Source organism: Phasianus colchicus, chromosome 10, assembly GCF_987193195.1.
Source record: "Phasianus colchicus chromosome 10, bPhaCol1.hap1.1, whole genome shotgun sequence".
Taxonomy (NCBI): Eukaryota; Metazoa; Chordata; class Aves; order Galliformes; family Phasianidae; genus Phasianus; species Phasianus colchicus.
Window position 1 is genome coordinate 13,157,781 of NC_143445.1, and position 13,168 is coordinate 13,170,948.

Here is a 13,168-nt window from a genome sequence, read left to right on the forward strand (position 1 = left end):
CATTTCTTAACTGGATCACCACTCCCATTTTCCTCCAAGTGCTTGTGCACCTTTAAAATGCTTTTCTCATACAGACTGCACTTCAGGAAAGAGCTTCATTACATTTTTGCAAGTCCGCCCTGAGTCTAAATGGCTTTATACCTGGATGGGGGAGACATTTTCACACACACAGAGCACAGGGAGTAGCATCAAACATTTTTGAAATTGGATATACATTTACCTTCCCCCCAACCTCCTTGGTTTTTATGGATTTTTTACTTCTTTAGTCCCCAACTCTAGAACTGGCACTTCATAAGCTCAACTTCTAGAATGCCTGTTTCTTTTCAGTCTCTTGACATCCAAGTCATGTTTTCTTTGCTTCCATCAGCAAATTTCTTGCAGCTGTAGCTCTTCTCCACCCAGCTGGAGCTCAGCCCACTCAAGCCCCCCATGAGATGGTGAACTTGACCTGAACAGGTCCTTTCATTTTTTGTACTTCCTTTTATTTCTGTTGTCAGAACAGATACTCATCTTTTTCCTCTCTTTTTTTCCCTTTCCATCTATTAACTCTTAAAGCAAGGCACATGACTGCACCTTGGCTGGCTTGCTGTCAACTATTCCTGTCACTTTTCTGTAGTGATATCAGCTGCTTCCTTGGATGTTCTACCATCTCTACTCCTTCTCTCATAAAAGAACATTAATCAATTCTCTCTGCTGCTTTTTAAGCATTCAGACCACACTGCTCTGTCACTTTCAAAAGAAAGCAATTGTGCCCTGCGACCCCAGCAGCTAGGACTCCTCCCCTGCAACACAGCTCATCACGTTCCATATAAATCAGTCATTTTGTGACTGCTTACTAAAATAAAATTGGAGCATTCAGCTTGCCCAGGCAAAAGTCTCAGTAGTCAAATCCAAGTACCAGATAAATCCTACCCACGACTGTAACACGATGGAAAGCACAGCAATAACAGCAGAGCAGCGAGGTCTTTAGTTACAGTAAATGAGGACTTGCTCAAATTCAACAGCCACAGAAACAAAGGAAAGAAGCTTCTTACCTCTGTAAGGCCTAAAGCACGCAGAGACCTCCAGGCAAGACCCCTTTGCCTCCCCCTGCCAACCCTTAAATGAGGTCTGGGAAGGGGTGCATCCTGGCTCCTCCCCTTCCAATCACTCAGGTACACTGCATGCACCTGAGCTCCCTGGTTGGCCCTGCCTTCCCACCAGGTGCTCAATCACTGCTTCAAGCTGTGACTCAGCATTTCTGCTACAAAGACTCTTACAAACTTTTAGCATTCCTTAGTCTAGTCAGTAGTGAGGGGAGAGAAGATTAACCCACCTGGTACTGACACACACTTTGCATCATCTTCCAAACCCTTTCTGTAACCTTTTATGCATTTCAAACATTTTTGTCCCCCAGTTGCCATTTCTGTGTCCTCTGGTTGTATTTAAGCAGAACTGCCTGATGCCTCTGGATTTTTAAACAATTTTGCAGCTTGAAACAAAAATCTACTTCAAACAAAATCTGCCATGTGAATTGCCTTTTTTATGTGACAACTGAGCTAAGTCAATTCTCCAGTCACACTTACCCCACAGGTTAATTTGCAGCTCCATTGTGATGTTATCTTTTTTCATCTAAGCAGTTGGCCAGAAAATTAGTAAGGTGAGGCACCTTTAAAAACAATAACCTCCCACATTCTCCATAAAGCAGCAAGTAAAATGAACAAAAGAAAAAGGTATACATATCAACACACACCAAAAAAAAAAAAAAAAAAGAAAAAAGAAAAAAAAAGAAAAGCCAGAACAGTGAGCTGTCAGCAATTGCAGGCATCCCAGAGACCACACAGATCAGCATGAAACAAATACATACTGGTTCAGTTTTTTTTTCCAGAGACTCCTGCCATAAGAAATAGGAAGACGCCATATTCATGTTTGTGCAACTTCTGTATTCTAAACTTAAGGAAATGGCAATTACATGTGACAGAATTTAGATGTCCAAAGGACTGATGATTCCTTAAGCAGATATTCTTTTTAGCAATGTTTTAATAGTTTGGGTTTTTTTTTTTTTTCCTTCATATTTTATTCCAGACCAATATCACCACCTTTTTTTCTTTTTTAAGACAAAATGATGTTTTAAATAAAATCCTGTTGCTATTTGTTTCTGCCAATTTTGTTCTACTAAATTCAGTTTTGCCTACAGCTGCATTTCAGTTCTGACTTATGGCTCTCACAAGGCAAAGGCAGTTAAATCTCATGATACCACATTTACTTAACCTAAACAGAATTAAGAGTTTCCCTCAAAGCAAACTTGTTTCCTCTAAACCATATTTCAGGTGATGAAGGAATGCCAAAAAAAAAAAAAAAAGAAAGAAAGAAAAATGCAAGTCACAGATGAGAAAATAACGAGTGTCGTTCCACTGCTTTTGCAAGCACTTGCTGTTTTAACAAAAATCTCCCCCAAGAAAGGCTCAAAATGAATCTTAGAAAGTCTGGGGATAGAATGTTGTAAGCATTGGACAGATTTCAGCAAAACAAAGGACAAAATGGCAGAGGAGAGAAAAAATAAACATAATTTCCAGTTTGTGGAGCCTCCTACCCAGGGCAGTCTGTTCCATCTCCCTCTATGACCAGCTGTCCTCGTCTCTTTGTATAGGTTCCTTTCAATTACATCTTACCACACCTAGCTAAGCTCTCGTTTTTACTCTGAGTTTCCCCAGTTCCAGAAATCTGGACATACATCACTACAAACAGGGAGAAACCTTCTGAACAGCACTTCTGTCCTTTTATTTTGCTCACATTTTCCTTAAGCTCTGTATTTCTCAAAAGCAGCACATCCACAAAGGAGAGCACACTGCCACTCAGCTGAAACAACACAAACTGCTTTCTTTTCATTTTCCCTAATTTAATCCATACATGTGGGAGCAATTCAAAAACACCTGACACTGGTATTTGGGTGTTCATTTTCAACCCGATCAGCCCTGAAATGCTGTTTGGCATTTGTTTCTCTCTTCTCTCAGCCATAATACAGAAGAAAAAGAAACTTGCATTAGAGTAATAGATCCCCATTCAACTTTAAGGCAATAGAGTTCCAAAGAATAACTGAAAAACACAAGGGACTATTTTACTGGCAGTATGTGAAGATAGGCATTAGTGATGTTCTTTCTTCTCTTTCATTTCCTCCTTACTATACTTTTCTACAATACTTTTGTTTTAATATACTTTTCTACAGTGCTTTTACTTTCTTCGGAGCACACAAGCAGAGGAGATCCCAAAACAATGCACAGAAGCAGACAAATCTTGCAAGACCTCCCTAAATGAAGAAAGGGTAGGGAGGTGGTGCAAAGGAAGAAAAATCAGAACATGCTTAAATTCTGACCTCTCTGACGAGCTTGTAATGAAAATGAGACTTGCTAACGAGGTGCCAGAAAGCCATTCTGCCAGCTCACTTCTCCACCTGCAACTGTGGAAAGTTTGCTACAGTTGTACTTCTAAGTAAGCACCTGGTCCTTCCTAGGACCAGGCTTTTCCACCTGGCTCCAAATGAGAGCTAGCTTTTTCCTTCAGCACTCCTACAGAAACAAATGGATGAGCTAGGAAACATACCGTTTCTGAGAGACAGTATTGGTACGTGTTGGCTCTAAACATTGGAACTAAGTACTGTGCTGATTTCATGTTGCTCAGATACAAGGAAAATTACCAAGAATGTTGCTGATTCTGTGAGCTGATAAAGAATTATTATATCAAATAGCTTCATTTTCCTGTATGGATTCTGGTTTTTTGACTTAATGTAATTATACAAGAACAGAAATTGTTTCTGATCAAATTGCACTAATGTTGAGGTAAATTTCTTGAGGTTATAGACCCGTATTCAAAACTAAAAATCTAAACACTGCAGAAGAAATAATAGTTCTTGAAAAAAGTATGCAGGTTCCTCGTGCCCATCAATTGTTTATTGAAATATGAACAATGACATGTACCTATCATTCCCAAACAAATCTTCATAAGATAGTTCTAATTCACTACAATTATTTCATGCTTTGAAGAGGATTTGGGTTTAGAATTGCACATTGCAGCAAGGAGTTAGTATCTTTTATGTCAAATTGTTCAGAGTATTCTGCATTCCTTCAGTGGGCATTTAGCAGTTCTTCCTTCAGACAAAAGTTATCCAAATCCTTACAGACTGGTCAGGAATACTCACTCCATATGAGTGGAATGAGAGGAATACGAGTAGCAAATAAGTGAAATACAATCTCATTATCAGCCAGCCTTCTCTGAAAACTGATTTGAATGACTAAATGTATTCATAAACACAGCCACACTCCTTGCTTACCTGCAGGAAATATACATATTTCATCCAATACGTTTATAAAAGGATATGCATGTGTCTTCGTGCTAGTATTTTGATTTTAGCAGTATTTCAATATGTGAATATCATGTATTAGATAATTTCAACATCTAATAACTGCTGACTGCATAACATGGATTGAGCCTGACCCTTTATGTGCAGAGGAGAAAATTAAGAACACAAGTCACCTGGATCAGGATCATCCTCCTCCTCCCATTCTTTGGATTAAAAAAAAATTATATCACAATACATGCTTTTTTACATATTCTTAGGTAAATATACAAAGAATATAACCATATATAGACATATTTCTATTCCTTTGTATGTACACTAAGAAAGGCTTATAAGAAACCAGCATTTACTCTCTGGAATTCATATTTTCTAAATATCAAAGAATCCTAAATGCTGCTACTCACTGGTGTTAAAGGCTTAATAACATAAATCCATTTAATAAACACATGTACACACACACAAAAATAGCCTTATAACCATACTACCTTCCTCTTAGTGGACTGTTGTTCTCATTCTCCTATTTACCTAGTTCACTTAATACATCATTCCAGCCCATTGCAAATTAGGATCACAGTAAACAAGCTAAAACCATCTAAATTATGTACAAGCTAATATGTTCCCACCATTCATTAAGGGTTCCTCGGAACTAATTTTACTTTTTTGAAAAACAGGATAAACAACCCAGCTCCCAAACACAATAAAAGCAGAAAACATCTGAAAGCTATGAAACAGGAGTGTCAAAGGTGCACCTCGCCCTGGCTGGGCTGCCTGAGAGCACTAGGAGGTAATGACTTAGTAATAGGGGGAGAGTGTGCTCTGGTCAAAATTAAGTAAAGAAAGCAGCCTCCTAAATTAGGCCTTTAAAACATATGTAATCATATAAATAAATATCATGATTCTTTGGATCGTTAAGAGACAACATTAGAAAAAAAAATTGCTAGGTCTTCTTGTTTTTCATTAACCATAAAGAAAAATGGGTCCAAGGGGAGTAGTTAACTACATTAATTAACCTTAACCCCTCATTCTTTGCCCCAGCAGTGTTTCCCCACATTTTTCCCCACAGTACTTCAATATCTGGTGGTGCGGCAGAGATAAGAAGCACGACATAAGTATTTTCTCCTATCTGTATCCACACAATGTCTTGTAAATGAGAGGGGAGTTCTGCTTGTTTACCCAGGTGCTCTTCCAACTCTGCACCAGAGGGACTTCACAATGCATGTCAAATGCCCAAATCCTTGGATTTCTGTGCTGGATTTTAGATCTTCTAAATTCAGACCAAGCCCGAAGCTCTGGCTCCAATGGAAATACTCAAAATTCTTGGAGTGTTTGAAAACTACAGACTGATCAAGATATACAGTTTTTAGAAAAATGAATTTGCAAAACCAGTGCAACACACTGTGAAGTTACAACCCTTTGTAGAGGTGATCTTGAGTGTCCCAGAAGAAGGTGATACAGCAAGGATACCTGTCAAGCTATTCAGAGGAGTCAGAAAACTGTCAAGGACCTTCATAAAAGCACCAAGATCTTATTGATACAAGGTAATTAGTGAGAGTCATATTTTATATGAGTTACCTATGCTATGTAAACAAAGTCAAGTCTCTTCACATGCACTGACATACTAAAAGGGAAATTCTCATTAATGATCTTGGTACAATGGTAGAATCATCCCAATCAGGTCAGTTGCTTCAATAAAGCAATGATGTGCTTTTAAAGGTAAAAAGATATTCCTTATTTTACATATTACCCTATATTACACCACATTTTATTTTACAATTATTGTAATACACAAAAGCTCTACATTATCACTTTCCAAATCAACTCAGTCCTTGTAGGCCAGCATTTTCCAAGAGAGCCCAGCTATTTGCCTAAGTTCAGAACAAACATACATTTTGAAATGTGCAAAATGGTAGCTCCCACTCTCTACATGTGTGTACAGTGGGAATTGTTTCTTTTTTTTCCTGTTCTAGGACAGTACTCGTAATCTGTGATGGTGTAAGTAGTGATGCAAGGCAACAAAATGCCAGGCTCTTTGGCTCTGCAGCTCCTACACAGCTTTCAGTACCATACTGGGTTTTTCAACTAGATTTTCACAGAAGTGACAGACGTGTGAGGAAGGATTACTTCTGCAGTAGAAAACTCAGAAACTTGCGCCTGTTATAAGTAATATCAAGCTGACAAGTAATGGAATTTAGCTATTCCCTATCCTACTTTCAAAAAATTCTTGCTTACAATAATTTAACTAGAAAGCAGTGATTTTCAGACCACAGTGGTGTACAGACAGCACTGCACTCGGCATGAGACAGCAGGATGTCCAGCAAGTTACTGAGCACTTAAGTGGCTGAACTCCCCAGTGGGATGATGGTAACTACTTCTGCCCTGTCCAGTTTTATCCCACAGGAATCGGGAAGGGTTGGGCTGATAAGTGGTAAGTGCCTGGAACATGGGGTGTTCAGACAGCTATGACAATCATCATCCTTGCTCTTAAATACTCTGATGAGGAAAAAAAAAAAAAAAAAAAGTTGGTTTTGTGTCAGGAACCAAAAGAGGTTCTTTAATAGCCCCGTGTTTAAAATACCATCTTTTATTCTCCTATTGTTTGAATTTCTTATTCAGAAGCAGCAAAAATTTCCTGTAGTAAAAAATATAGTGTTTCCTACAGGCAATCTGTACAAAGAAAATTCATCTGTATGTAATTCTGTTCAGCTCAAAGAGCACAGAAAATAATGTTAAGAGGGTCTTCTAGGTGTGGCTCTCTGGAAATTAGAAATTTTCAGAGTAAAATTGAGTTCTAAGCTTTTCCATAGTTAGGAGAGATTTTTTACACAGTAATTATCACTGATAACACTGCACCCTCTCCATTAAATTTTAATCTCAATGATTAGTTCCAACAAGAATTGGAGGCCAACTCCAACGCTAATCTTTTTTCCTCCTCTCGTTCCGAAGTATAAATGTGTTTTTATGAATATGCACTGTTTTTAAGTTTACCACAATGGGAAGTCTTGTTTGTTGTTTTGAAAAAAAAAAAAACATTTTAAAAATTACTAATTACTCATTAGTCCAAACCCATTTTTCAGGAATGATTAAGCCATGCAAACAAAAGCTTGCTTTACCATAACCACAGCCTTTTCCAGAAACTGATAATTTTATGACAAGTTAGAAATTAAACGGAATATTTCTTAGAACCTATAAGAGCATTAAATCATTAACGTGCTGACAGCAGGTTTCCAACTATCCTTTTCTAGTGCACAACTAAGGAACCAGATATACTCAAAAGTTGTTACCAACGTTAAAGCTTAGATTTCTCCATTTCCATATTTAATATGCTTTCAAATTTTAGCTCATATCTACGTTCAACATCATTTTTACATTGTTTCCTTCAATAAGGTGAATTTACTTGAAGAAAGAGTAAACAAATGGCTAAAATGTGCTCTTCTCTTAACAGAACTCAATTCAGTTCACACGTAGTATCACATACTGAGAATAAGTCCCACAGCCTCTCCAAACCACTGCTTCCAGCCCAAAGGATTTTAAACTTATTTCCTTCTACAGGAACACTTCTTGGCTCAAATTCTGCCCTTTCCACATCTAAAACATAAATTATGCCAGTGGCATATTGTGTGGTGATTGAAATAGAGTCTGAAATAGATGTGAGAATAATTGATAAATGAGTCACACTTCAAAGGCTTATCGCATTCAGTGTTCACTGTGTAGAAAAACCTTACTTTGAACGATATGATCTGTGCAATTTTATTTTTATGGCATGTAGCATTTTAGAAAACATTTAAAGTATGTTTTGCTGACAGTTCACAGAAAGAACGTTGGCATGATCACGTGGAATGGGTGAACGTCTATAGGGACGTTCCATAATGAAGCCAAGCTAACAATACATGTGCCTGCAATGAAACACTATGAAAAAGTATGCCCTGTGAGTCTGAGGGGAAAAAGCTGATTTCCAAAAGTATAGCAGCACATTTGGATAAATAAAAGGCTCCAAATACCTGGCTCCTCAAAAGCAGAACATTTTTACCAGAGTAAAATTTCTGTGGGGCTCTCAAAAGATGCCTCGTCTTGGCCTTCCCTGCCCAGTCAGGTGGAAGGCAGCAAGAATAGAAGGTTCCTTATCAAGACTGTACTTCGTTCATTTAAACAAACACCAGATTTTTTACATGAATAAGAAAAACAAATAAGGAAGATAAAGAAAAGAAAGGAAATACAGGAAGGAAACACATCCTGCAGTTAAAATATCTTCATTCCTACCCACTTCAATATTAATATAAATCATAAGTCTAGCAAACCAGAGTCAGTTTTACATCCTACTTGGTCACAAACCACGTGAGAAGAGCAGTATCTGGTTTTTGGAGCTGCCAACCCTGCACCAGCTCCTGCAGCTGTGCAGAACTGTGCAGTGCTGGAGCAGCAGATCCAGCCTTCCTACATTCTATTCACACCCCGCACAGTTGGCCCATGCCTGTACCCAGTGGTCAGACAGCATCAGAGCTCTGCCAGGCAAGAGCAGCCACAGAAATGAGGAAAGAGCATGTGTTCATTGAATAGTACCATATTTCAACACTGCTGACCAGGACTTTCCAAGAACATGAACTTCATGTCACGAACCCTTAAGAAGCAACTGCAGAGCGGAATGAGCTCAGTTTGGGGAGCCCAGCCCAGCCCTGACTGCTGCCTTGTCAGCATCTGGGCTCCTCTGGCTCAGATATTGCTTCCCAGCAGTGCAACACCCAACACTTGCTGCTGAGTTAGGCCCTGGTTTCTGAAAGAGATCTCTACCTCTTTCTGTTTCTAGGTCTGTAAAAAACAACTGGGATCTGCCACCTCAGCATCCTACAGATTGTCTCAGTCCTCTGGAAGCCCTGAGATTTGAAGGAGGACGAGAAGTTTGCATTGAGGCAAGTGACCTCCTTCTGCTGCAGAAAGAACCCTGGGAGAAGAACCAGGGTTCTGCAATACTCTGGTGACCTGAGAGTTTCATCAAACACAGATTTACTCTGGACACAAAGAAAAGTCAAAGTTTCCATGCCACCCCTGCCCATAGTGCCATCTAATATTCTATGGCAGTGCTCAAGTCCAGTTTGGATAGGGCTATGAGCAACCTGGTCTGTCCTTGCGCAAGGCAGGGTTTGAACTAGATGATGTTTAAGGTCCCTTCCCACCTAAACCATTCTGTGATTACTTCTCCAATAGCAGTGGCAGCACCCTGTGCAGAGCTGGCCACATGGCACTTGATGTACACCCACAACTCCTCTGTGTTCATGCAGACCCAAGGCCCCAGCACTCTGCCCTTGAGGCCCCCTGAATCGCAATCCCTGCACCCCTGCCCATTACACATTATATCTGTCCCTAAACTCAATAGTCCAAACCCTCAAAGCAGTTACTGTTATTAAATTAACAACCTGGCAAAATCCCATATAGACAGAAAAAATAAGTACATCATCACAGTATTTTATAAGCTTTAAACAGTGAAGATGCCCAGTCCCTGGAGGCATTCAAGGCTAGGTTGAATGGTACCTTGAGTTGCCTGATATGCTGGGGGCAACCAGCCTATGGTGGTGGGTGGTGGTGGGAGCTTTCAGGTCTTTAAAGTCCCTTCCAACCCAAGCCATTCTATGATGCTATGATTCTAAGATGTAACACACTTTCAATTCATTTCAGCTTCCTACATTCACAGTAGAAGTTAATTTAAAAAAATCTAGTACTTATCTCCCAAACCAAAACCAGTTAAACTCTAGCGTTGAGAAAACACTGAGTTTTGAAACACTACCTTCCTTGGAGTCTTCACATTTTTCAGCCTCCCTTTTTCAGTACTTCACAATGATTATAGGAGATACAATTAAAGCATACAGCTGAGAATGACTAGAAGCTAAAGTGTATAGTTTCCTGGAAAGAGATTAACTATCTTAATTATTCGAGGACCTCATTGTAAAAAAAAATAATAATAATGTAAATTTCCATAGCTCTGGACAGGCAGACCTTACAGATACTAGCAGCACTGCTGTTCAAAAGTTTACATAAATGACCTTTATCTCTGATCCCAAAAGACACTTCTGCCTCTCCCACTCTCTCACTATCTGCCATACATGAATACATACTGCCCTAAGCAGAGGCTTCTAGTCTTAGCAAAACCTTATGATCTCCAACAGTCTCACACAAAGAATGGATGACAGCACCAACATACAGTCCTGTTCCTAAAAGATGACCACTAACATTACTTGTGCATCTGTACAGATCTGGGATCAAGAGGAGGATAGCAAGACTCACAGTGTTTATCTTTTCTTCAAAATTTTATTTTCTTAATCTTTCCCATTAACTTTCAGTTGTGATAAATAGCAAGGGAACACACACTGAAAACACAGTTCCTTGACAAAAGAGAATTACAACTTCTAAATAATAGATGCAGCAACTTGGGATCAATTCCTGGTCCCTCTTCTGAGGAAATGTTTAGATCTGAAAACAAGATGTGACTGAAAAACTCATAATGGTAAAAGGATTGTCCTTTGGTGAGAAGTGTTCCTAAGAAAGTGTTTGCAAATGCTCAGCATATTCAGATACCTGGATCTACCAGGACACACAGCGGTTTCTGGTACAGCAGAAGATCTATATCTGAATTACTTGCTTTCTGTAGAGCTATATTCTATGTGCAAAAGCACAATCAATTCCCTGAACTAAGCAACATGGGGAAAACGAATCAAGAATACATATAAAAGAATACAGTGAGCAGAAGCAACCTCACAAATCTCACAGCCTGGCTCATGAAGTTCAGAAGACGGGGATCTGTGTATGGAACATCAACTCTCAACAAAGAAAATTATTTCCTACTTCTCATTATTGTATTTTTTTAAAAATGTATGAAAATGTGAAGAAGCCCACACTACTAAAAGATTCGGATTCAAGATGTTGCAGTCATATTACTAAAAATTGGAGGCTTTTAAAGGAATGTTATTTTGTGGTACAAGTAAAGAAGAGTTTTAAACTCTTTATTCTCAGTACAGTACCAGTGATCTTAATAAATACTGCAACTGGAAGAGGTATCCAGTAACCTTTGTAATGAGAGCTGTTTGATCTAACAAAGAGTGAAATAAAGCCAGCTCCCTGAAGCCTTTTCTGCATTATAGACATCTCAATCCATTCTGGTAGGAAGAAGGCTCTTTATTTATGGCAGTTCAATGAAAACTGAATTCCAGTCATCAAATCTATTATTCACTGGATGTTCCTTAAAAGACATATTTTTATAGCAAGCACACGTTTCAGTGCTCATCATATTAAAATCCTGTTACTAAGGTTCCACACACAAAACTCCTGGTAATGAGGAGATTTTCCCTAATTTACACAAAATTACATCTTGTATCATGAGAATATCCTCCAGAGGTGAACTAAACAAAGATCCACATTCAATTTTAAAGGCATCTTTTTTTAAAAATCTGATTTTCTTCCAGTAGAAGTACAGTGATCATCTACTTTCTCCATGACTTTCTGAAAGCACAAGGATGATGGAAGGTAACAAAGGGTACGACTGGTCCAGGGCAGTGATTCAAACATCCAGGGGCATTTTGTGACTCAGAGTCACCAGGGTTTGATACCAGCATTTGGATTTGGATTCAGTTCCTTCAGCTTAGCTTTAGGAGAATTGAAAGATCACTTGAGGGCAATCTCCTGTGAGCACCACCTTACAGAGATCTCCTCCCTATCAGTTCCATCCAGCAGGGTGGACTGAGACAGAATTGTGCCTCTTACCCTAGTAATGTCTGCCAAATACATCTATACTCAGTAGAATTGTGTAATCAGTCACATATGTACAAAGAAACATTTGCATTGAATAAATGTGTCCCACATGTCAGGAGCCCCACATAACACAACCAATAACATATATGGGAATAAAGAGCAAACAGTGTTAGTTGGCTTCAGGGACTGCAAAGGCCTGAACAGTACTTACTGGCAGTGGCTTCCAGTCCCCATAATAGTAAAGCTGTGAACACACACAGTTCATCAGTAGATAATATCTCAGCACGATCTCCTCAGAGAGGAAGCCAATTACAAACTCCCCAAGTGGCAGGAGGGCAGCAAGCAGCCAATACAGACTGCTTCGATCCTGACTGGTGTTCTGATGAAAAGGCAGATTTTTTTTCTTGACATGACACAAACAAGATGAGGGCAAAGGACTATGTCACTGGTGAATTTGTATCTCCATGATCCAACAGAGACAGCCTGGAACAATTAAATTCATGCAATGCACTTTGCTTCTCTATCGGAACCTCTATTTCAGCTGACAGATTTTTAAAACCAAATTATAACCAGACAGTTCCTTACTGATTATTCCTGTGCAGATGTTAAAGAGCAATTACTATTCTAGCTAAAGTTGTTATTACTGCAGGATCCAAGTGTTTTTTCATGATGTGCCGCCTTCTAGCACTAAGATTGCTGTAGGTCCTAATCACTCCTAGCCATAGTCAAGTTACACTACCAGCTCATCCTACATCACTGTGTCTTCCTTAAGTGGGCTATCAAAAACACACTCGCTGTACAAAAAGATTACAAAGCAATTTGCAATGTGCAGGTCCCATTGGAAGCATTAGCTCTCTCCATGATGACGGGCAGAGGACTTTAAAATAAAACAGAACTTGTGAAATGCTGTTCTTAGCGAGCTTATCAGCCTCAGAAACACTGCCTGGGAGAGGGAGCTCCCTATCCTGTTCACCACATCCAGGTTTAGAAAAAGAGAGAAACAAACGATCACGCACAGTCCCGTAGGAAATCCTTAGGATGTGTGCCCTAAGCGGGTTAACAGACTTGTCTCCTTCTTCCCTCTACTCCCATAGAATTAAG

The 13,168-nt window shown here is 39.2% G+C and overlaps 1 long non-coding RNA gene across 6 annotated transcripts in view; it reads right to left on the reverse strand.

The window, feature by feature from the left end:
* LOC116230821 (uncharacterized) overlaps window positions 1-13,168 on the reverse strand; it is a 183,032-nt gene that overhangs the window by 136,067 nt on the left and 33,797 nt on the right. For 4 of the 6 annotated variants that reach the window (XR_016469642.1, XR_004167308.2, XR_016469645.1 and 1 more), the window contains exon 1: window positions 1,035-1,062. The exons of 1 other annotated variant lie outside the window; for it this stretch is intronic. This is a non-coding gene — a long non-coding RNA (uncharacterized LOC116230821). Of the gene's footprint in view, window positions 1-1,034; window positions 1,069-13,168 lie in introns of those variants that run through there. One more of the 6 variants, XR_016469641.1, reaches the window with a different exon arrangement.